This window comes from Oryx dammah, unplaced genomic scaffold, assembly GCF_014754425.2.
Source record: "Oryx dammah isolate SB20612 unplaced genomic scaffold, SCBI_Odam_1.1 HiC_scaffold_5, whole genome shotgun sequence".
Taxonomy (NCBI): Eukaryota; Metazoa; Chordata; class Mammalia; order Artiodactyla; family Bovidae; genus Oryx; species Oryx dammah.
In genome coordinates this window covers 63,257,811-63,280,584 of record NW_024070189.1, presented here as the reverse complement: position 1 = coordinate 63,280,584, position 22,774 = coordinate 63,257,811, and the positions used below count along the sequence as shown (strand labels likewise).

The 22,774-nt window shown below is 42.9% G+C and overlaps 2 long non-coding RNA genes across 3 annotated transcripts in view; both read left to right on the top strand.

Annotated features, from left to right (window-relative positions):
- Positions 1-22,774, top strand: part of LOC120863640 — a 120,341-nt gene that overhangs the window by 8,189 nt on the left and 89,378 nt on the right. The window contains exon 1 of one of the 2 annotated variants that reach the window (XR_005721046.1): positions 20,811-21,063. The exons of the other annotated variant lie outside the window; for it this stretch is intronic. This is a non-coding gene — a long non-coding RNA (uncharacterized LOC120863640). Of the gene's footprint in view, positions 1-20,810; positions 21,064-22,774 lie in introns of those variants that run through there. 2 annotated transcript variants of the gene reach the window in all.
- Positions 4,321-8,005, top strand: LOC120863641. The gene is made up of 2 exons (XR_005721048.1): positions 4,321-4,911; positions 7,425-8,005. It is a non-coding gene; the product is annotated as an uncharacterized LOC120863641 (long non-coding RNA).

The following is a 22,774-nucleotide window of genomic DNA, read 5'->3' as shown; positions in this document are numbered from 1 at the left end:
AGAAGAGAAGAGAAGGAGCAGAGTGCCGCCTGGCCCCCATAGAGGGAGGGGGCTACAGGTGGAGAAGGGCCTGGAGAGTGGGAGGGCTAACCACAGCCATCTGTGTAGCATTATTTGAGGAGACCCAAGGAGGCCTCGTTGTCCCCACGTTACTCTGTTATTACCAGCAGGTGCTTCTTTCTGGCCTGTGCAAATAAGAACTGTTGGGGTTGGGGTTCAGCCTGCTCGCCTGTGTCTGCTCATGCTCGGAGGGGGGCCCATGGGTCCCGGCTGCAAGCCACAGGCCAGGAGTGGATTCCTTAGGGAGAGGAAGCCCATTCAGTCCTAACGTGCCATTAGCCCCTTGCATTTGTTTCCTTGGGCTGTTGCAACAAATTACCAGGAACTTGGTAGCTTAAAACAACAGAAGTTTATTCTGTCACAGTGTTGGAGGCCAGGAGCTCAAAATGCAGGTGTTGGCAGGGTTGGTTCCTCCCCCAGTCTCTGAAGGAGTATCTGTTCCATGCCTCACGTGTAGCTTCTGGGGGCTGCTGGCAGCCATGGGCTTTCCATGGCTTGGAGCTGTGTAACTTGTCTCTGCCACATCCATCCTCATGTGGGCTTCGCTTCTGTCTGTGTCTTCTCCTCTTCCTTTAAAGGCACTAGTCATTGAACTGTGGGCTTACTGATGGATCCAGGATGACCTCCTCTTAATTGGATCTGCAAAGACCCTTTCTCCAAATAAATTTGTTCACAGTCACAGGTTCTAGGAGGCCACCACTCCATCCACTACCCCTCTAAAGAAGTATGGAAGTGTGGTTCGAGAGATGGGTTACATGGTAAATTTTGATGGCATGAGTGGTTAAGTCTGGTTGAGAAACACGTCTGGGGGTACCAGGAAAACTCCCAGAAGTGTTTGGCCTTGGGTGTAGGGATTTTTTTTTTTTTTTTTTTTGAGACTGAGAGTGCAGCTTAGAAGTGCTGATCAGGGGCATATGGGCATCCAGCAGGGCCTGTTGACAGAGTCCACCATGTTGGGGATGGAGTGTTGTGACCTCAGCCTGCTCTTGGAATGGTCCAGAGCAGTGCAATCCAGTAGCACTTTCTACAATGATGGAAATGTTCTTCCTAATCCTAGGCATCTGACACAGTGGCCACTAGCAGCATGTGTCTGCTGAGCTTTTGAAATGTGGCTAGTGCAATGAAGGCCTTCCCTGGTGGCTCCAATGGTAAAGAATCTGCCTGCAATGCTGGAGACCCAGGTTCGATCCCTGGATCAGGGAGATGCCCTGGAGGAGGGAATGGCCACCCAGTCCAGTATTCTTGCCTGGAGAATCCCATGGACAGAGGAGTCTGGAGGGCGACAGTCCATAGGGTTGCAAGGAGCTGGACACAACTGAGCCACTAGCACAGCACTAGTGCAACGAAAGGACTAGATTTTACCTCCATCTACTTTTAATATACTGTATTTAAACTTAGTAGACCTGCATGGCTAGTGGCTACCTATTGGCCAGCACAGCTCCAAAATGTCTTGATTTGACCCTTTCCCCTCATCTGTTCTTCATTTCACTATCAAAAATACATTTCATCATAAAGAGCTTAAATTGCTCTTTTGCTTTTTTATGTGTGTAATGCTTATGTTTTAACTTTTGGCTGAGGTATAGAGGCCAGATGGAGGTGACTGGTTTTACACCCAATACAAGAAAATGTGGCTGGCTCCTTGAGTAAAGGGAAAAGAGTGGTGTTTTCTATGGACACTCTTGCAGTTGACAGTTGCCTGGTCATTAAGCTGGAGATGCAGCTAGAGAGGCCGTGGTGAAATGTATCCTTGCTGGCAGCGAGGAGGTTGCCTGGCAGGGTTGCTTGGAGCCTGAAGAAAGGGGTGATTGCCCATGTCAACTCCTCTGGCCCACTTTTGGGAGTCTATGAGTCTGGACTGCTTTGTTCCTTTCCTTGGCTTCTAGAAAGCCACGGATGAAATTTGCATCTTACGAAGCTGTGTGCGCTCAGTCGCTTCTTTGCAACCCTATGGACAGTAGTCCACCAGGCCCTTCTCTCTATGGGATTTCCCAGGCAAGAATACGGAACAGCTTGCCATTCCTACTCAAGAGCATCTTCCCGACCCAGGGATCAAACCTGCGTCTCCTGCAGCTCGCACATGGCAGGTGGATTCTTTCATCACGAGCCACCAGGGAAGCCCCTTATGAAGCGGTTTCTCCCAACCCCCTCCTTGTTTTCCCACTTCCCCAGATGGATACTGCATACTGTCTTACTTTAGAGTGAGGATATTTATTTTTGTACACTGTTTAGACATGATCTTAAGCAACACTTCATTTATTTACCCATTCACATGTTTTTGACCTTCTGGGTGAAAAATAAAGCATTTTCCTGAGAGGAGAAAAATCTCAGAGGAGGCAGTTCTTGGGGTAATGGGGTCTTGGTAGGACATGTGTGGGCTCACAGCTCATCTCTCCTCTTTCTCCTTGTTTTTTCTGGCTTGTGCTCATCAGAGATGGTGGCTCTGGGTCTTGAGGCTTGATCTGCCTGCCTGCCTCCATGCTCATGCTTGACGGGAGCTCACAGGTCCAGGCTGGAAGTCACAGGCCAGGCATAGAAGAAGGTTCCAGTGACACAGGCTGAGCAGCCTGTTTTAGGTGGGGAGCTGTGGAGGAGGATGGTGTGCCAGGTCAGGCTCACACTGCTGTGTACATGTAAGACACAAATGAGGGATTTAGAGGTGAGGAGTCCTGTGAGTGTTGCTAGGCAACCTTTCAGCTGGGTCTGGAGGTAACATAATCTCTGGGAGCAGCCTGGTAGGAGGGCCTCCTAAGGACAAAGCTGAACTTCAGAACCACCGCCTTCTGCGCCTGTTCCCTCCAGGGCTGCCTCTGGGAGGGAGTGAGAAAGGTCAGCAGAGCCACATGACATAAGCCGCATGGGTGACTGATGTACCCATGGATTCTTTATTGTTCTGTCTTCTTTTTCTCATGTATCTATTTGTACCCCACCTTGTACAAGAGAGGGTCTGAGGTGGTTTCAGAAATACAGCTGCTATAGCAGGATAAACATTAAATAAGGGAAGAAACTGGGGCAAAGGGAGAAGAAGGACGAGGAAACGGGTGGGACCAGTCATTCAGCAAGTATCTGCTGAGCACTGAGTGTGTGCCTGCCTGGGTAGAGAGAGCAGTGAACGCAACAACCACAGTTCCTCCACTCCTAGAGCTGATGGTCTCGTAGGAGAGGGGTGGAAAAAAAAGACCACAGGCCCAGTGCTCTTTTCGGGGGGGAGACTGTACATAAGACTCTGAGCCTCCTAGTGGGCAAAGCTAGAGGGGAACACAGTTACAAGGGGCTGGGTGTGTTCTCTGTGTTGTTTGTGTTGGTAACAACAGAGCAACAGTAATGAGCTTCCCTCTCCTATCCTAGAAGTGCAGTCCATGGCAGAGTCCTTCTACCCTCCTGCTTCTCCTCCACTGCCAGCCTCATTTCAGGTGCCAACCTCCTGCCTGGGTTCTGAGAGTCAGCCCAGTGAAGGATTTTGCTAAGCAGTTTGCCTGAGGTCCCACAGCTTCATGACTCCACTTTGACCTCTATCTTTGACTTCTTCCAGTTTGGTATTTATCATTATGCTTTATATAGTGGGAGCCCAACTTGCTTATAGATTCTGAAGAAGCTTGATCATTCAGCCCCTGGCCTCTCTTTGGGAGGCAGGTGGAATGTCATTACTCCCTTACATCAGCAGACGAGGGTCTTCCTATCATCTCATGGATGGGTGAGGTGGCTTGGTCTTTGAGTAAAAATACTGGCATGTAGGAACCCATCTTTCCAAGGCAGCCCTTTTGTTTGTCTATTTATTTGTTCATTCATCCAACAAATATTTCTTGAGCATGTCAGGTGTTGTGTATTAACCACCCATCATCTCTCCTGTCAAGGAGTCCAAGGTTTAGTTGAGGAAGAAGGATCAGTACATGTGAGCCTGTTGTGCAGAGTGGGGAGGGTTTAAGTATGAGATGGAGGGCTAATCAATAGAGCAGAAGTAAAAAATATAAGCAGGCTAAATTCATCCATACTGTATAACCACTTTACATGTCCTGGCCACAGATCAACCTTCATCCTGAGCACCCCTCCACAGAACTCACCCTATTTGGGCAAAGTGAAAGTGAAGTCGCTCAGCCGTGTCTGACTCTTTGTGACCCCATGGACAGTAGCCTGCACCAGGCTCCTCCATCCATGGGATTTTCTAGGCAAGAGTACTGGAGTGGGTTGCCATTTCCTTCTCCAGGGAATCTTCCTGACCCAGGGATCAAACCCAGGTCTCCCACATTGTAGACAGACGCTTTACTATCTGAGCCACAGTCCACCTTAAAGTGCAAGCGTTCAGACTGCAGTACACCCTGTACAAGTTAGCCATACAGAAGCAGAAAGGGCCTCACCTCCTTTGTTCTTGGAAGTGTACTTCTATTAATGCAACCTTAACTTGTCAGCAGCCTAGTGATATGAGACAGAACTTAGAACAGGGAGGCCTGCAACACCAGCCTCTTGTACAAGCTGTGCCTTCCCAAGTGAGCCGAGCTGAGGAGTGCTGAGGGAATCTTTCTCAAGGACATGAGGGCAAGTGCCTTGTGTGTACTCCATTAATGAATGCCGCCGTTCTCAGGTTACAGGAGCAGGGCTCTTGGATGGATTTCAATGTTTTGATCCCTCTTTAAAGAAAGCAACCACAGCTATTCCAATTATGAATTCTGAAATACCATTTTGCAGCCACTGGGGTGGGAGACGATTGGGCCGCTGTGTTATCATACCATGCATCTCCCAGAGATAGAGACCTGCATAAGTAAAACCATATTTCTGTTTTCCAAGATCCAAGGTACCAATCCCAGGGACTGTCAGGCAGGCTCACGGAGCAGCGCGTGGGGAACATTCTCAGACTTGGTAAGTGGCTGGCCTGCTGATAGAGGAGATTAAGGTGCTTTTGATCTCTTTGGCCCTAATGGCAACGTCTTTAGTTTTTAAAGTGACTTGGGAAACTCTTTCTTTGAACAGCCAAGAGGCTGCTTCGAGAAAGGCAAGCCCTGTTCTAGACAGATTGTCGGGAAGGTTATGCTGCTGAACTGTAAATGTGGTTGCATGAATTTTTCCTTCCAGTTCCTTAAGAGCATAGATTTAGCCTTCAGATCAGTTAGCTGATGACACACAGTGCACCCAGGCTCCGCAATCCCTCCCCAAGTCAGGTGGTCAATGGAGGCCTCAGGGCTCTCCCTGGCTAGCCCAGCTTCCCTCTGCGTTTGGACTCATCTGCAGGCTCATCTTACTTGGGGCCACTGCTCTGCTGCCACACTCTGCAAACCTCCGTCCAGTCTTGGCCCTCTGCTCACTGGAGGGAGGCTATTCCTGAAGGCAGTAGGGTGATGGAAGGACATTCTGGTGACATGAGTGCGAGAGTGGCATTTCCTTGTGGAGGGTTTGTGTGAAAAAAGGGTGTGTGTGTGTATTGCTCTGACCCTGGATGTATGGAGAGCTACATGAATTAGAACTCAGATGTCAGATCATGAATATAAAAATTTTAGTTTAAGTAAACATTTAATTCCTTACTACTCCTTTGTAAAATGGAAGTTAAAAGTAGACTCTAAAATCCAGACTGCTTCAGTTAAAGTCTTCATTTCTCTAGTTATTAGCTATGTGGCCTTAGTCAAGTCATTTTATTTCCCTGAACGTGAATTTCCTCATCTGGAAAACAGTATCTAATTCATTGAGTTGTGAGAAATAAAATCATGCATACATAAAATGCCACCTGCTTTACCTGCTCTGTGATAGTGTGTTACTGGTTACCTTACCCGCTTCGTGTTACTACAACAGATGTTATGGTTATTCTAATGTTATCCATTCTGTCTTTGATTGCACACAAATGCCTTACCCCATTACTATTCATAAGCTCTATGTGCAGGGAGTATGGGACTAAAGGAAAAGGGTAAGATTTGATTATAATTTCACTAGAAAAGAATAAATGTACAAAAAGTGAATTTGTATCTAAGCTCTTATAAATACATACTAAAAGAGAGAGGTTATTAGTTACTCATATTTATATTTAATGAGGGCTTCTGCCCAGTATATAAACAGTTGGAAGAGAACCTTACTGCCACCCTAACAATAAGAACAAGTCAGCCCATTTATAAAATCACACATTTTTAAGTCTGTCAGAGAGTTAAGGACACAGGGTAAAGTGATGATTAAAGTCCAAAGCGTAGCAGCCCTTTCAAAAAGAGGTGGGACCCATGAGTGTTTCACTGTGGGCTGAACTGTGGGAAGAGGAGGTAACCATCACAGAACCAAGTGAGACAGAAACAGTTTAAGTTTAAAGGAATTTTTAAGAGCCACGTGTGGGTTAGCATAACAGTTTAGAATTCTTGGAAGCTCCAGACTTGGGTGTGTCTTCGTAATCACTTTTGTCCATGGACTTCTACTGGGAACTCACTAGGAAGATTGGGGTCAGGACAGGAGAACAGACAGAAAATTCCCTGTGGTATAGGTACATGAGACCTATCCAAGCCTGTAGTTTAAGCAGGAGAACCAAAAAAAATACTCTCCCATTTACTGACCTTTCAAGAATAGGAGGCAGAAGTTATCTGCCACTGGGGGAGGGTAGGAGTGTTGAGAAACCCCCATCCTTGAGGAAGTATCAGACAGTAACTGTAAAATAACCATCATTTGTTTGTTAAAGAATCTATTAGGAAAGGTGGCAACATGGATGATCAGATACAGGATTTCAGCAGAGGGATGGAAGTGTGTGTGTGCACGTGCGTGCGCTTAGTCATGTCCAACTCTTTGCAACCCCATGGACCATAGCCCTCTAGGTTCTTCTGTCCAGGGAATTTTCCAGGCAAGAATACTGGAGTGGGTTTCCATTTCCTTCTCCCGGGGATCTTTCCAACCCAGGGATTGAAACCACGTCTCTTGTGTCTCCTGCGCTGGCAGGCAGATTCTTTACCACTGGGCCATCTAGAGAGTATATTAAAAACAGGTCTAAATGGAAATACTGGAGATGAAAAATAGGATGGGTCAGACATGAATTCTGTTGGTGAATTTAGCAGATTGGACACAACAGAGGAAAGACTCAGTGGAGACATGTCAATAGAAATTATCCAAACTGAAACAAAAAGAGAAAAAAGAGTGAAAAAGCGAAACAGAGCATTTGTGGTCTAAGGGAGAACACCAAAAGGCTAACACACTTGTGACTGGAATCCTAGGAAAAGAGGACGAGAGCAAAAAGGTCAGAAAAAAATATTTGAAGAGATAGTGACCAAACACTTTCCAAAACTCATGGAAAACAAACAAACAAACAAAAACCCCTCAAACTATCACTGTCTGAGAAGCTTAGAAAATCCCAGGTGGGATCATAGTCAAATTGCTGAAAAAGGATAAAAAGTTTTCTTATGGATTTGTTGCAGACTTAGAGGAACAATGAGAATTGACTTTTCATCAGAAATTGAGGTCAGAGGCAATGGAAATGCCATCTTTAGAGTACTGCATGGAAAACACAAACACAACAAAACCTGTCAACCTGGAAACCTGTATCCAGTGAAAATAAACTCCAAACATGAGGATCAAATAAAGACATATGGACACACATAAAAGCTGAAAGAGCCAATCTCCAGAAGAGCAGGACATGTTAAAAAGGAGTTCTATAGACTAAAGGAGAATAATTTCAGAGAAAAACCTGGTCCTATGGAAAGGAGTGGGCCCAAGAAGGAGTGAATAGGTCTATAATTAAAAGGACTTTTAAAACGTATAATCAGTCATTTAAAGTAATAATGACAAAGGAAGATGGAGGTTTATGGTCTTTTAGAACTAAAACCGATGGCAACAAGAGTACAAAGAGTGGGGGCATTGTACTTGGAAATATACTGTCCTTAGTTCTTAAACTATTCAGGAAGTAGTAAAATATTGTTTGAAAGTAAAGTGATAAATATAAATGTGTACTCTCTGGAGAAATCACTAAAATAGGATGCAAAAAAGCATGCCTAGCATGTCAGTTGTTGTTGGTTAGTCACTACGTCATATCAATAGTAGATATGAGATGAAATACTAAAAATACTAATATTAAAATACTAAAAATATTTGTCTTGTCTCATTCCAAAAATTCAGGATAGGAGTAACAGAAAAAGAAAAGGTGTAAAGGACTAATAGTAATCAAACTGGAATTGGGTATATTTAAAACAAAAGTATATAAATAGTTAATTACATGCAAATGGATTAAACTTCCCAGTTAAAAGGCAGAGATTGGCAAACTGGATAAAAATGCAAGACCCAACTATATGTAGTTTACGGGAAATACACTTTAAATATAAAGTCACAAACGGAAAGCAAAAGGTTGGGAAAAGATACCATGCAAACGCTATGCTTAAGAAAACAGTTGAAGCTCTCCTAATATCAGAATGAATAGACTTCAAGATGATAAAAAGATAAAAGGTACATTTTATAATGGCATTAAGTGCTAATTAATCAAGACGTATAAATCTAAAAGTTGTACCTAATAACAAAGCTCCAAAATATGTAAAACAAAAATTGACAGAACTAAAGCGGAATCACGGCTGAGGAAGGTACGGCTCTTCTCTTTGTAACTGATGTATTGAAAGATTGGTGAGTATATAGAAGATCTGAACAATGCTGCCAATAACCTGACCTAATTTGCATTTAGCTAACATTCCGTCCAACAAAAGCAAAATGCACATACTTCTCAAGTGCATATGGAGCATTCCTCAACATAGATCATAAACTAGACCATAAAACAAGTCTAAATGAATTTCCAAGGACTGAATTTCTAACCGTTCTCTGAACAAAATGTAATCAAAGTAGAAATCAGAGACAACAAGATACCTACAAAACTCTTCAAATATTTGGAAATTCAGTTCAGTTCAGTTCAGTTGCTCAGTCATGTCCGACTCTTTGCAACCCCATGAATTGCAGCACGCCATCTCCCAGAGTTCACTCAAACTCACGTCCGTTCAGTCGGTGATGCCATCCAGCCATCTCATCCTCTGTCGTCCCCTTTTCCTCCTGCCCCCAATCCCTCCCAGCATCAGAGTCTTTTCCAATGAGTCAACTCTTCGCATGAGAACAGTACTAAATAATGGACTAAATAGTCCATGAATTAAAGAAGTCATAAAAAAAATTAGAAAATATTTTAAATAATGATAATGAAAAGGTGACATCAAAATTTGTGAGATGCATAATTTTTAAAGGGAAATGTATAGCTTTAAATGATTATCTTAGAAAATAAGAAAGATGCAAAATCAATTACCTTTGTTTGCACCTTAAAATGTTAACAAGAGGTAAGCTAATTAAATCCAAGTAAGAGTGGAAATCAATGCAATAGAAAACAAATAATAGGAAAGTCAGCAAAGACTAATGTTGTTTTGTTAAAAAGAGTAGTAAAAATGATAAATACCTAGGAACATTTATTTAGTGGATACAGAATTTCAGTTTTGCGAAATGAAAAGTTCCAGAGATTGGTTACACAGCAATGTGATTATACGTAATACTGTTGAACTGTAGCCTTAGAAATGATTGTGGGGGTAAATTTTATATTACATATATATTTAATCATAACAAAAATTTTTATAGAAAAGGAAAAAAGACACAAATTATTGATAAACCAGGAATAAAAGACAAGCTATCACTAAGGACACTAAAAGGATAATGAGGTGATATTGTGAACAATTTTACAGCAAAAGTTGTACGAAACATCCTGTTTCTATTAATACAAAGTAGCCAACATTCAAAAAACACCCATGTCATCAGTGACATATTACTTGAAAGGGACATATTACTTTAAAAACATAACTTGCAAAAGTGATACAAGAAGAAATAGCAAATCTAAACCCTATACTCACTAAAGAAATTGATCTGGTAATTAAACACTTTCCAACAAACAAATGTCCAGACCCATGTAGTTTTTCTGGTGAATTCTTTCCAATATTTAAGGAAGAACTAATATCAATTCTACATAAGCTATTTCAGAAAATATAGTATGAGAGTATACTTCCCAACTTATTTTATGAATCCAGCGTTACTTTGATGCCAACACCAGACAAGGATATTATAAGAAAGGAAAATTACAGATCAAAGTCCCTTAGTAACATAGGTATGAAAATCCTTAAAGTGTTGGCAAATGTAATCAACAATATATGGAAAAAGGATAGAGTTCATCTCAGGATGTAAAGTTGATATACTATTAAAAACCAATCAGTATAATTTATCATGTTAGTTACAGAAGAAAATCATCTTTGCATAGATGCAGAAAAAGCTATGGACAACTTTTGGTATCTATCTATGATAAAAACTCGGCAAACTGGGCATAAAAGAGAGCTTTCTTAACCTAAAAAATGGTATCAACAAAAAACCTATGACTGATATACTAATTGGTAACTGAATGCTTCCTTTCAGAGGCTGAAGACAAAATGAGGATGCCTCTTTCACAGCTTTTACTCAACATTATACTGGAGGTCTTTGACAAGGCAATACTATAAGCAAAAGAAATGAAGGACATACAGATTGAACAGGAAGAAGTAAAATTGTCTTTACTTATAGGTGACATGATTTTATACAAAGAGACTCCTAAGGATTTTTAGAAAATGAGTAAACTTAATTAAGTAGTAATTAATTCTACAGTAGTGAAAGATGAGCAGAGTTAGGATTCCATATACTAGCAATGAATAGTCAACAGTGAAAATTTTTAGATAACATTTACTGTGGCATAAAAAATCAAATATTTAGGTGGGCAATTTTTCCTTTGACAAAGTGACAAAATTTATATGGAAAGAAAAAAAGGCCTAGAATGACCAAAACAGTATTGAAAAAGTAAAACAAATTTGGAAGACTTATCCTACCCGATTACAAGACTGACTACATAGCTGCAGTAATGAAGACAGTGCAGATTGATGAAAGGGATAAATGGAACAGAATAGAGTCTGTACATGCACCTACAGATATATGGTCCAAAGATTTTTGACAGGAATGTCAAGGAAATTCAATGGGCAATGACAATCTTTTTAACAACTGGTATGGGAACAATTGGTTATACTTTTAAAAAATAAAAGAACTTTGGCATCTATATATAATCATGTATAAAAATCAATTCAACATAATTGAATTACCTTTTTCCTAAATGTAAAAGGTAAAGCAGTAAGATGACTAGAAGAAAAAAACAGAATTTTTTGCAACCCTAAGGTAAGCAAAGATTTCTTACAGAAGTCACAGGAAACATGAACCATAAAAACAAAATCTGGTAAACTGGATTTCATCCAAAGAAAACATTTAGGCTCATCAAAGACATTGTTAAGGGAATAAATAGGTTAACACATATGTCTGACAAAAGACTTGCATCCAGAGTATAAAAACTCTTTAACATTTCAAGAATAAAAAGACAATTCAATTAAAAATGGGCAAAACAGTTTTAATAGAGACTTCACTAAGGGAGATAGGCAAATGTATATCACCCAAAAAGTAAGCACCTGAAGAAGTGTTCAGCATCATTAGGTTTGAGGGAAATGCAAATTAAAATTACAGTAAGTTACTACTAGTTATCCACTAGAGGTTATCCACTGACAGGGTTAAAGTGAAAAAAGATTGGTAACATGAAATGTGAGAGAGGAAGTGAAGGGACTGGAACTCTCCTGCATTGCTGGTGGGAGTATAAAATGATTTAACCACTTAGGAAAACTGATTATTTTCTTTAAAAGTTCAAAATACATTTACCCTATGACCTAGCTATTCCACTTTCAGATATTTACCTGAGAATGAAAACACATTTTCACAAAAATTTTTGCATCAGAATGTTCATAGCAAATTTATTCATAAAATTCTGAAACTGGAAGAGAGCCCAGGTATCTATCAGCAAAGAATGAATGGATAAACTGTGGCACAGTCGTATGACAAGTTATGAGCAATATAGAGGATTGAGCTTCTAATATACACAGTATCATGGGTGACTCTCAAAACTAGAATGAGTGAATGAAGCTAGATACCAAAATAAATACACTATGTGGTCCATTTATAAGAAATTCTAGAGTAGGAAATGGGGAAGGCAATGGCACCCTACCCCAGTACTCTTGCCTGGAAAATCCAATGGACGGAGGAGCCTGGGGGGCTGCAGTCCATGGGGTCGCTAAGAGTCGGACACGACTGAGCAACTTCACTTTCACTTTTCACTTTAATGCATTGGAGAAGGAAATGGCAACCCACTCCAGTGTTCTTGCCTGGAGAATCCCAGGGATCGGGGAGCCTGGTGGGCTGCCGTCTATGAGGTTGCACAGAGTCGACTGAAGCGACTTAGCAGCAGCAGCAGAGTAGGAAAAACTAACCTATGGTAACAGAGATCAGATAAGTGGTTGATTCTGAGGGTGAAAAATTGAAAAGAGGTGTGGTATACTTTCTGGTTGAGAGAAATGTTCCATGTCTTTGTATATATTCTTCAAAACGGATTGAACAAAACACTTAAAATCTGAACATTTCACTTTATGGAAATTATATGCTAGTAAAAAAATATGGGATTAAAAAATCTTTTTCTTTCACTAGATTTCAAATCCCAGTTACCAGATTTGAAAGTACTGTATTTAAAATAAGTCAGTGACACTCTCTAACATAAATCACAGCAAGTTCTATGACCCACCTCCCAGAGTAATGGCAATAAAAACAAAAATAAACAAATGGGACCTAATTAAACTTAAGAGCTTTTGCACAATGAAGGAAACTATAAGCAAGGTGAAAAGGCAGCCTTCAGAATGGGAGAAAATATTAGCAAATGAAACAAATGACAAAGAATTAATCTCTAAAATCTCATGCAGCTCACTACCAGAAAAATGAACAACCCAATCAAAAAGTGGACCAAAGAACAAAAGAGACATTTCTCCAAAGGAGACATACAGATGGCTAATAAACACATGAATAGATGTTCAACTTCACTCATTATCGGAGAAATGCGAATCTAAACCACAATGAGGTACCATCTCACACCGGTCAGAATGGCTGCTATCACAAAGTCTACAAACAATAAATGCTGGAGAGGGTGCGGAGAAAAGGGAACCCTCTTACACTGTTGGTGGGAATGCAAATTAGTACAGCCACTATGGAGAATAGTGTGGCGACTTCTTAAAAACTGGAAATAAAACTGCCATATGACCCAGCAATCCCACTTCTGGGCATATACACTGAGGAAACCAGAACTGAAAGAGACACGTGTACCCCAGTGTTCATCGCAGCACTGTTTATAATAGCCAGGACATGGAAGCAACCTAGATGTCCAACAGCAGACGAATGGATAAGAAAGTTATATGTGGTACATATACACAATGGAGTATTACTCAGCTGTAAAAAAGAATGCATTTGAGTCAGTTTTAATGAGGTGGATGAAATTGGAGCCTGTTACACAGAGTGAAGTCAGAATGAGAAACACCAATACAGTATATTAACATATATGGAATTTAGAAAGATGATAACAATGACTCTATATGCGAGACAGCAAAAGAGACCCAGATGGAAAGAACAGTCTTTTGGACTCTGTTGGCGAAGGTGAGGGTGGGATGATTTGGAAGAATAGCTTGAAACATGTATATTACCACATGTAAAATAGATGACTGGTACAAATTCGATGCATGAAGCAGGGCACTCAAAGCCAGTGCTCTGGGAACAACCCAGAGGGATGGGGTAGGGAGGGGGGTGGTTGGGGGATTCAGAATGGGGGGGACATATGTACACCTGTGGTTGATTCATGTCAATGTATGGCAGAAACCACCACAATATTGTAAAGTAATTAGCCTCCAATTAAAATAAATTAATTAAAAATAAGTTAATGATATAACTATATTTTGATGGGCAAATGCTATTATAAAACTATTGTAAACCTAATTTGAAATATTTTATGAGAGCTACATCCTGTAAGCCTGTTCTTTAGCAGCAGCTCCACCCAAACCCCAGAGAAGGTGGCGGCATCCCACTCTAGTACTCTTGCCTGGAAAATCCCGTGGACGGAGGAGCCTGGTAGGCTAAGAGTCGGACACGACTGAGTGAGTTCACTTTCACTTTTCACTTTTATGCTTTGGAGAAGGAAATGGCAACCCACTCCAGTGTTCTTGCCTAGAGAATCCCAGGGATGGGGGAGCCTGGTGGGCTGCTGTCTCTGGGGTCGCACAGAGTTGGACACGACTGAAGCGACTTAGCAGCAGCTGCAGCAGCATGCTCAAACGCAGATCTGCCCACTCAGCCTTCCCCTCGGGAGAGGAGAACTGGGCGGCAGGTGAGAGGCAGCCCCTGCCGGCCTCATGGTGAATAGGCAGAGTGTCCACAAAAATGAGCTTCAGTTATATCTGTTAATTATCTGCTGCTGAATCTGGAGCTTATGAAACCCTGTTCACTAGACTTCAAAAGCTGGTGAGTCGGCTCGGTTATCTCTTTGAGGAACCCACTTTATCCCTCTCGCCAATCTGTGACAGCAAAGATTTGGTTTCATTGCAAAATTGTCTGGCACGATGGCGTCAGGCTGACTTGGGAAGGGCTGGAAAACAGTGATGACTCAGAGCTCTGCTGAGGAGCATCTAACCTACCTATCTCCTCTGCTTGCCTTAGCCTGGTGAAGGAGGGGGCAGGGTGGACCTGGCCCCCATGGGAAGGAGGCTCCTGAGGCCTTGCAGAGGTGTGGGGCTAAGTCCTCCATCCTTCCGTGGGAGCAGACCTCTCCACCGAGGCTGGGAAGGGCAGGGTTTGTTTGCTTGCTCGCCTTTCTTTTTGGTCTTTGGTAATAGTTTTCATTGACTTTCATTGACTGGGGAGTCAACGAAAACTGCATTACTTTCCTCAGCTGGTCAGGGGCAGCTTTGACTCTGGGTTTTCCTTTTCCTATCCTTTTATTAGAGTGAAATGAGGTTCTGTATCAGGTTCTTAGGTGAGAACATATTTCTGTTTGTTCTGCTTTCCTTGTTTTCCTTACTGGAGTTTAAGTGTTGTTTTCCTAAATTGACATATATATTAATTTGTTTACGTTTCTAAAATGAAGGACGTTAGTCGAATTTATTTGTAGACAAAAACAGAATGAAAGATTGCTTTCCTACTTGTTTTCCTGCTCCCTGGCATTAATTTCAGAAGTTAAAAATCTGGGTTGTTGCTTCTTGTGCTAACAATTCCCATCTCACTAAATCATGGCACAGATGCAAAGTTTCAGTTTAATTAGGATCCTGGTATTATGCTTACGGACGTAAAGGAAGACCCAGGCTTCGTAAATCTTTTTTTGTTTTTCCACTTTTATTTTTACATGTAGCTAGACTCAAAGTTTATGTCCATTTAGCTGACCTTTTCAATAGTGAGAGCTATTTTATAAGGCAACAGAAGTGAAAGTTATCAGCAAGACTGGGTAATGTACAGTATTTATGAATGAACGTGCAAAAACCAACCTGGGGGTGTAAAATGTGAGGCTGTACTCAGGCAGAACTGCTTGTGACTTGAGCCTTCTTTGCAGTAAAGCATAATTCATGCTGCTGTTAGCCCTTAAAACAGGAAATAATATACCCATTTAACTTAATCACAATTTATATTACATGTGCATATTTCTAAACAAATGTTGTAGATGGAGAGTTTGGTAGCAATAATATTTATGAATTACACTTTTAGTTAGCAAAGGAAATGTGTGACCTCTTACATTTGGTTTGACATTTGAATTTGGTGTTCAGTGCATTTGACAGGGGTGATGGATTCTCATTAGCTCAATGTATAAACAGGAAATGCTTCCTTGGTGAACAGTTATTAATGTGGGACATCCCTGAATTTGAATTTTTAGTTGCTTATTCTGGTCCAGAATGTGAAACTTATTTAATGTTTCCCTTTCAAAAAAAATAAAAATAAAAGGAAAAAACAAGCTTTTAATATTGTGGCTAGACAACCTGAACACATGAATGCCAGGTTCTGGAAAACAAAATGGTTGGTGAGCGGGTGGTAAGTGAGGCTGCAGAGATCTCAGACACAGGGAGTAGCCCCAGCAGCGGGCGGCCCCCACGTGGCTTCGGCTTGCCTTAATTTCTAAATAAGATAACCTATAGGAATTAGAACATGACGTGGGGGCAGAATGGAGTAAGCTCCTACTTAACCTTTATCCAAACCAGGATTAAAGCTGTTCGTGCAAACCGGGAATCAGAGCCCATTTGCAATGTGACTTCAGACAGAAATTTCATCTTGAGTTTTCAGTGCTAACTTGCGATTCGGCGACAGTCCCACGAAACAGGAGCTGAAGGGAAAGATGCAGGAAAGCTGGGAGAGGCATCCAACTTCTGATGGGTAGGAGGAAAAGCCAGGCCAGTGTGCCAGCGCCCGTGGTGGGCCTGACTCTTTTGAGTCATGCTTCGAATCTAATTAGAAGTCAGTTAGAAACCCGGAAAGTGAAGCTGGCAGGCCCTTAATCTGTATTTCAGGTCTGCAGAGGGGGAAAGCAGCATTTTTATTGTTGGAGGTCAGAGTTTAAATTTAGTTTATATCAGATTACCAAAATATGCTTTCGGTAAGGTTAGATTCTCATGCTCGGAGAGAGTGGGACTGTAATGAAAGCAAACAGGGCCGGAGATAATCCCATTACAGATGAACTCTTCACTCGAGCCTCAAACATTTGGGAACCATAATAACACCATCTCAGCAAGAAGATAAAGGCCGAGCGGGCAGGAGCCTAGAGGGAAGCTCACTGAGCCCCCCTGTTCAACATACCCCCCCTTTCCCTTACTTCCAGAACACACCCTGCTCCTGCTTTTTAGCTCACAGCACTTGGAGAAATGACTTACTTATTAGTTTTTCTGCTACTTCCGCCCCTAAAATTTAAGCCCCACTAGGGTAGAGATTGTTTTTTTCTATTTTGTTCCCTACTGTATACCCACCATATAGACACAGCCTGGCTCATAAGAATCTCTCACTAAACATTGGTAGAATGAATGAAGGAAGCTCATTTCCTCTGAGCAGAAAGCGAAGATTTTGAAACCAAGATAGGGAGCCAGCCCCTTTGGGTTCTGAAAGAAGTGATAATTGCCCTAGGAGGAGGAAGGCGTCGTCATTCCTGTGGGTTCTAGAAGGAAAACCATGAGGCTCAGGTTGGAGGTTGCCGGCTCTAAGTCTGAGAGAACAAGAGCCATGCCCGCCCTGGTATCCAAGGCCTTGCACCCAGCTATGGAGGCTCAGTATATGGGGACGGAGCTGGACAGAATTAACGAGGACTGGGGTTGGAAGGGCCCTCAGTTGCACATCTGGGAGATAGTGTGTGTCCCTGCCCCAACCTCTCAGGACAGTGAATCAGTACAGACTGAGCGGGACACCGTGAATACTGCCGGTCACAGACTGGACACAGATGAGGATGAACCATCCAAGGGCTGAGAAAAGAAGCTGACAGGGAGGGATGCGTCTCTTTGGAGCCAGCTTTGCTATCCCTGCTTAAAGCCCCGCCAGGACATTCCTGAGCTTGAGACAAAATAAAGTGTCACCCTTCTCCACTAAGGATGTGCCCGTGGGAAGACCACGTCCCTTCCTCACGCCTTCTTTTAGAAATCACGTGAAACAGACCGACAACTGCTTCTGCCTCCAGTGAACATGATTTGCAAACTACCCTTTCTCCTCCTTCCCCCATGGAAATAATGGACAGCCTGTCCTCTTCCTTCTTCAAATACTCTCTTAAGAATATTGGTATATGGATCCCTGTTTTCTTTTGGCCTCTCAGAACAGAACCTTATTTATCAGTTTGTGAACTCCAGACCCCAGCTCTTTCCTTCCAACTAACCCTGGTAATGTTGTCATTCTACCAGCCAGCAAGAGGGAAAGCCAGAGGCTTCTGCAGCAAAGACCAAGTATGCGAAGCAATACGGAAGGGTCACTTACTCATTGAAGCCTCTGACAGGGGACTGTGAGCCACACAGGGCTGGTTGCTACCTCAAGCAGCTTAGATACCAGCTGGGAAGATCGCAGCCTCTACCTGTGTGCTTCTGAGGGCGGCAGGTTGGCCTGAGGTTGGCGTGGTGATAGGAGCCAACCCGGTCCTGGCGTGAATGCTGCGCTGTGACCCCAGAGGTGAGCCCTGCTTCCTAGTAGGCCTCCCAGGCTTTCAAGAGCCTGCCTTTGGCTCAGCTTTTGGGACAGAGAGCAGTCTGGCCTTGAAACATTCCCCACAGACCCGGTCCTCTGAAGGGAAACTGAAACCTGTCCTCTGAAGAGGCAGCGTTCAGACTGATGTGCAAACTCGATGGCCACTGGCGCCTTCTGCAGAGAAGGGGGTGCAGCAGGCCGAGCTCAGGACGCACTTACAAGCATCCGCAGAGTGCCAGGCCTTTTCCTAGACCCCAGCCTCTAAGGACCAGGCTCACGCACAGCCCAGGACCTTTCGTTTGCGTTGTCACTACTCTTGTACTCCCTAGTCCTGCGTTTATCCAAGGCCTTCCACCCTGAAACCCTTGGAAACCTCCACCATGAAGCCCTCCTTGAACACCCCAGACCGTGTCTGCCCCCGAATCTCTGTGGATTTTAAAACTGTTCTCTAAGGGTTATGTGAATTTTGTCCCCCTGAGCTCTGTGAGCTCCCTAAGTTCAGGGGCAGTGCTACTTCTCTGACCATGCCTTAGTTAATTAGTACCCTCCTTAGTATTTATTGGGCTTCCCAGGTGGCTCAGTGGTAAAGAATCCGCCTGCCAGTGTAGGAGACTCTGGTTCAATTCCTGGGTTGGGAAGATCCCCTGGAGGAGGAAATGGCAACCCACTTCAGCATTCTTGCCTGGGTAATACCATGGACAAAGGAGCATGGCAGGCTACAGTCCATGGGGTCACTAAGAATCAGACACAACTAGGCATGCACACACATTAGTATTTATTAAGCATGTCTTGAGGTTCAGCTACCACTTTGCCTTTACCGAAGAACTTTGTTTTTGGAGTGATTAAAAACTTTTCTACTTAAAAATATCTTAAAAGTTATACATGTTTGCACTAAAAAAAACCCCAAACTATTCAGAGTTGAGTAAAGAAAAATTTAGTAGCTCTTGGGTCCCACTGCCAATCCCGTTCCTGAGGTTATCAGACCTAACTGTATAGGACATCTTTACATCTCTCTCCATGCACCAACAAACTTAAAATGTATATATACACATATAGTGGAATTTTAGCTTTTCCTATTTTAAATTATTTCTTAAAAAAAATAAAATCTGGCTCGCACTAACCAAACACTCTACCTTGACAGTGCTTTTTTAGTTAAGCCACCTCATGGTATTGTGCTAGCTAGTAAATTTGCCGAGAAAAGCTTGCTTTATCAGTAAGGGACATAAACATATTCAAACCTTCTGACATTCATGGATAACTCTTAAAAATTTTACTAATATAAAGGAAAAATAAAAAGAGATAGAATGAGTAGTAGGACAATAGATGTTCATGGATGCTGCAATATAATATATGAGTAATTAAAAAGGAAAAAAATCCAGCATGGCTTTTTCTGTTAGTACATGTAAGATGTTATTTATTCTTTTTATTCTCCTAATAGCTGCATAATTTACATTTGATGGTATAAACATAACACAATTTATTCAACACTTTAACTGATGGACATTCATTTTGATTTTACTTTTTGCCCTAATAAACAGTGCTGCTGTAAACATTCTTGTAGATATGCCCTGCAGGACATAATCCTATAAGTGAGATTGCTGGTATTTTAAATTTTAAGAGACGGCGCTATACATCTTTTCTAAAGATTATAGCAGTTTATCAGACCCTAGGAATGAGTGAGCACTCCTGTTTCCCTTACTAGCCCTAGGTATTACTATTCTATCACTCTGATGGGTCAGATTGGTTGTTTTAATTTGTATATCCCTAACTAATGAAATTGCATATCTTTTTCACTGCTTACTGGCAATTTACATTTCCTTCTGTTTAAATTGCCTTTTTATATCCTTTGCCTCTTTTTCTGCTAGTCTTTCTTTTTCTTACTTATCTATAGAAGTCCTTTATTAAGATAGCATACAAACCCTTAGCAATAAGTGTTGCAGTTTTTTCTCCCTTCTTTTAATTTTGTCTATGATAAATCTGGCTACCTAAAAATTTAAAACTTTGTATTGTCATGTATTAAAACTTCTCTTTATGGCTTCTGGTTTTTATGTCTTCTTTAAGAAGACCTTCTCCCTCAGAGTTTATATATACATTCCCTTAAGTTTTCTTCTTCTATTTTTTATAGTTGTGTCTTTTTCATTTAGATCTTTAATTCACCAGGAAGCCAGGTATGAAATGATGTGTAGAGGGGTCTAGCTTTATTTAACAGGTGATGTTGGACTAACTGCCTATCCATAAAGGGAAAAACCAAACTGAAGCAAAGTTTCCTTTCCCCATTGACTACACCTGTGTCTTGTATGGAGTTATTCTACTTTTAGGATATGTTAGGCCCAGGCCTTGCTTTAGGGTGGAAGACAGCTCCTATTGTCCCGACACTGTACAAAAAATCAGCATGAGCACTGGTTGCCTGCTTGGGTAAATCTCTCTTTTCTTGACTTTTAGCTATCAAGAGGGAAACGGGAGGGTTTCGATTATACATTCCCGAACCCAGGCCTGTATGAAGCTCTCAGAGCAGCAAATATCCTTCTTTTGGCTTGTGGGGTGGTGGGAGGTGGTGGTAGGAAGGACCAAATTTTGAATTATGACAACCCCAAGTGGTGCCCTAAATCACTGGGTTTCTTATATGCTGGTGAAAACAGAGCCCCCGATATAAGAGGTCCTGGTCAGAGACACCCTTGTCCTTGGCAGGCTTGGGGGCGGTGTCTGTCTGGCTTTCTTTTCAGTATCTACTCGCAGGCTGAGATTTTCTTTAGGCCAAGTTTCAGCCTGGAGCAAATTTTTTATGGCTGTGAGCTAATCCCCTAGCAAACCCTGGTTTATATAGAAACGCTGACACAGTGCTAGCTCTGGTGATTCAGCTGGGGCGGCTGGGCTATTTATGGCTCCCTGATGCCAACAGGGGATAATTCTCATTTAATAGATTCCGTTTCTGTGGGGACAGGGATCCTACTTTTTCTCCCCAGTGGAACTTCTTGCACCAGGACCTGAGTGAGTGGATGGCTGCCTGGGGGCAGGGGCAGTCATGGGGGTAGCTCAGGCTGCAGTAAGTTACAACCAAGGTGGGCTTTTCATCCTGGGATTGCAAGAGCCTTAGAAACAAATAAATATTTTCATCTCCTGTTTTGTCTCTGGGCAGTGGGCCCGAAAAGCGTCTTGATTCTTCTCAGTGAGACTTGGGAGAAAAGCTGAGGATGACTTAATTCTCTCTTCCTCTTTGCCTTTCTGCACGTCTTTCTTTGTCCTAAGGACCTGCAGCAAGGGCTCTGCGCAGCCACTGTTTGTGGGTGTGAGCCAGGCAGGGCTGCACTCAGGGACCCCCGGGAGGTGAGGCCGTGCGCACGGCTGACCCCTCCTGAGACAGCTCCTTTGCCCCAGGTGGGGGCTGACGGGCCCAGGGGATGGGTTTGGGGCTGGCAGGAGGGGGGCAGTTCTTGGTTTAGCTTCATTTCTATTATCAGCCGGTATGAATCTTGGGTTCCAGCTTGAGCTCTTAGAAGAGCTAGGGAGTGCCTTGTTTCCATTCCTCTCAACTGCCTCCTAACATAGGGTCAGACTTTTTAAAAAATTGTGGTAAACTATTCATAGCATAATATTCACCATTTGGAAGCATACAGTTCAGTGACATTAGGTCAGTTTGTATTGTGCAACCGTTTCTATCATCCATCTCCAGAATTCTTTTCATCTTACCCAGCTGAAACTCTGTGCTCATATTAAACAATAACTCCTGCTCCCTGCGGGGAGAAATTCTTGCCACTATGGGATGAAGGGGTTTGGAGCTGTGAGCTCTGATGACCTGGGGTGGGTGTTGGGAACTGAGCTTGCAGATGCCATGTAGCCTGGTGCTCTCTTCACTTCTTTCCTGACATCACCATCATGTTCAATTCTCACTGCTGTCCAGGGCCCTGTTAGGATGGCTCTAGGGAGTCCCAAGAAGCAGCCAAGCCCTTACAGAAGGGAGTCCTCTTCACCATGCCGGGCCTGTCCCAGTGACATTTGGAGGGTTAGACAGGTGAACTTCATCATCCCTGTTTGTCAGAGAAGCTTCACAGCAACAGGGTTAAGCAGTCCAGTAACCCAGTGGCCAAACTAGGGCTTGAACTGGGGCTGCCTGGCTCCAGAGCCTGTGCCCTTAACCATTTCTTGCTAAGCTCTGGAGCTCCTGGTGTCATCCCCAGACCAACAGAGTCATTGCAAGAGCACCGAGCATTGCTCTCAACTCAGCAAAGCAACCAGACTGCACCCACCTCATCTGTGGCCTTTGAAGTTAGCGACGTCAAAAGCGGGACAGCCTTGTCTTTTACCAGCTTTTATGGGGCCTGTCAGGGGGATGGAAGCACTTAGAGATGGCAGGCAGATAAAGGATGGGCCAGGCCTGCCCTGATAAGGTGGCCCAGGACTGGGGGAGACACCGAAGCCGCCAGGACTGTGGTTTCTGCCTGGGAGTAAGCACGATTTCTGGCAGAGCCGGAGAAGCTGTGAAGACAGGCTGGCGGCCACAGGATTTAGTGGTTTAGCTTTGTTGAAATCCTCAACTTCAAGGACTTCCCCTGGTGACTGAGTTTTGTCAGGCTAATTAAGAGCAAGCCCGGCCCTGCAACCAGCCAAGCTCTGGGAATAGAAGAGGGAGGGGAAGGGTGGGTGAGGGATACCCAGACATGGCTGGGGGGCAAGGATCTGGTGTCAATCCTGATGGATAGAT